Here is a 2,943-nt window from a genome sequence, read left to right on the forward strand (position 1 = left end):
AAGGATTTATTTGTATCGCCCGCATCTTTCTGCCATTTCAGGAATTTCAATGCATCAACATTCCTTTTCAAAGGTAATGATTTGGTTTGATTGAAAGATTGGTTGTATAGTACATAAATTTTTATCTATTGTTTGTAATTGGTTGCCTAGAAATTTTAGTGTTGGCATGTCAACTAGTTGTTAAAATTATGAACCGCATGCACATTTAGTTTGCATTTGGACCTTAAATGTCTATTGATTTAGGAAATTATTGTCAGGACTGAATGCTCTTTGATTCCCCCGACAATTGGTTCTGACGGGTGGGGTTAGTTGCCCGTAGGTTTTACTAACTAGAGGTGAGTTCAAAGGACTCTACTTTAGAAAGGTTCCATTCGTTGTCCAAAAAAAGAGACCTGTATGAAGCCATTGAGATACACCCAAGACTGTATTGTATTGTCTTATTACAACTTTAACATTAAACAATCTTCCTATTGGAATTTGCATGAAAGGACAATTAACTCAATAGACTTTAATTCCGAAAACTTTAACATCATGGCTATTAGTTCCTCTGATGGAACCGCTTGCATATGGGATTTGAGATCAACCCAAACCTCTAAAGGAATTTAGTCACAATAGGGCTGTGCACTCTGCTTACTTCTCACCCTCCGGAAGCTCCCTTGCAACAACAAGGTATGTAGTGTTGTATTAAACCTTTGATTTTCAGATTGAATATCTTACAGCCTGTTAGAAATTAAGTACACTTTAGAGATTATAATCTATGCTTCTTTATATAATTTTACCTTATAAGCTACTTGCTGAAAAAGCCAGATTTCAAGACTTCAAATCGATCCCTTTATTTTATAGTTGTTGCGAGATTATAGGGATTTCTAGCTACTAACTAGTTTCCTGTTTTTAGGTATATTTACATTCAAATTCTTGTTTTTGTTTTTGTTTTTCCCCTAATTGCAAATTCTAGCCACTAATTAATTTATGTTAGTTATCTTGTTTAGAGTTAGGGTATGGAATCTAATGTGGGTCTAGTTTGAACAGATCTATATATGACCTGAATTCTAGGAATTAATTTTCAATTGTCTTCATGTAGCGTGGACAACACGGTGGGTATAGTGACTGGAGTTAATTTTGAGCACATTTCAATGATTGAGCTTGATAATCAGATAAACTCACGGATTACTTTTTTCAGGTATGAATTTTTGCCAGATTATCAAATGCTAATATGTCTCTCTTTTGTTGGACCATTTTCTTGATGTTCTATGGCGAATATGACAATCATTTGCTACACAAGTTTGTTATTGTTCCTTAATAACAACCTTTTGCTGGTCTCTAAATTTTGCTTGAGCACTTAATTAACGAAGAAATTGCTGCCATCTTGTCATCAAAATAAAAATAATAGCGTTTAAAATGTTTTATTTTTTCCTTTAGAAATGGTTCTGAAACCAAAAAAACGAATCTCTTGAATGATATTAGACCTTGGATATTAATTTTGAAACCAACTCAAACAAAAAACAATAAAATTTACAGTGGTCTAACCAAGAACCCGGACCCCTGAACAATTAGTTCTTTCCACCAGTTAACACCGAGCAAGGGATAGCCCTGTGATTGCAGAGGATTCTGTTCTGCAGAGTCTTTAAACCTCCTGCAGCAACCAAGTCTAGATTTCACATCCCACTTGATTGCTTGAATTATGCTCTCCTCAAGCTTGATGAGACCATTAAACATTCTCGTTTCTTTGCAGTCACATGTGATATACAGCAGATGCTCTTGATCACAGATTTGAGACCCTTCCCCTTCAAAACCTAGACACCCCATTGTTGGATTTTAGACCAACACTGCCTCCTCAATCTAATCATACATAACATCTCAATCTGATGCCACTTTCATAGGAAAAGAGCACTTTAAATTCAAGCGACCCCTGCTTTCTCTATACCCTCAATGAAATACACGCAAGATGTCACCTTGATACCAAACAATTTAAGTTTGTCATGGGTAGTCTATTTATTTCTAAGAGCCAACCACGAGATGAATGAATGCCTTGCGGTAGTAGAAGAATGCCAGACCATCTGCCAATTAACAATTGGATGCTTTGATCTGATACCAGATTTCTGCACAATTGAAGATACCAGATTTAGTAACAGTCCTGTCCATTCTACAGAACCCCTCCTCTTCCAGGTTTACCTGAAGCACTTTTAACTTGAATCAGCACCAATGACCATAAGAGAGAACACTAGAATCTCTGCCATTAATGTGCTCCGAGCATCACATACAATCCCTCCATCAGGGTGGCAGTTGTCCAGCCAAAGAAACACATCGTTTCAAAAAAACGCCACTTAAATAACGCCACTCTTTCAAAAAAAAAAAAAAAAATCAGAAAAAGGTACAATGTGATTAGCATAAGTTGGAAAGTAATTGTGTTATGATGTCATTATAGGTATGACCAATTATTGTGGACAAATGAATATAATACCGTGCAATTATTTCAATAAGATTGACATTAATTAAACATATCTTTTTGGTGAGAGCAGAGCAATATGGGGTTGGGATGATTCTTACATTTTCATCGGCAATAGGAAGAGAGGAGTTGATGTTATCTCCTCAACTAAAAAGAGAACAATATTCACTAGCCCGCATATGCCAGCGATTCCAAGCAGGTTTGATGCACACCCTTACAAAGTTGGCATGCTTGCAGGAGCCATATGTTGGGGCCATGTTTATATATGGAAATTGGGCCATGTTTAAAAGTTAGGCTGGGTTGGTTTTAAGAGTTATCACGGGTTGGGGTAGAAATTTATACCCATGGAAGTTTGATTGAAATAAAAATAACCCCAACCCAACTCTTGCATACTTTTAATAACAAGTATCTTTGGTAAATGGCCTAATAAGCAAATGAGAATTATAACTGGAAAATTCATTTCTCAGAAAAAAAGAAAAAAAATACTTGGATAATTA

At 35.8% G+C, this 2,943-nt stretch overlaps 1 pseudogene; it reads left to right on the forward strand.

The window, feature by feature from the left end:
- Positions 1–396: 396 nt before the first annotated feature.
- Positions 397–2,733, forward strand: LOC126727725 (uncharacterized; annotated as a pseudogene).
- The last annotated feature ends 210 nt before the right edge of the window (positions 2,734–2,943 follow it).

Source organism: Quercus robur, chromosome 5 (genome assembly GCF_932294415.1).
Source record: "Quercus robur chromosome 5, dhQueRobu3.1, whole genome shotgun sequence".
Taxonomy (NCBI): Eukaryota; Viridiplantae; Streptophyta; class Magnoliopsida; order Fagales; family Fagaceae; genus Quercus; species Quercus robur.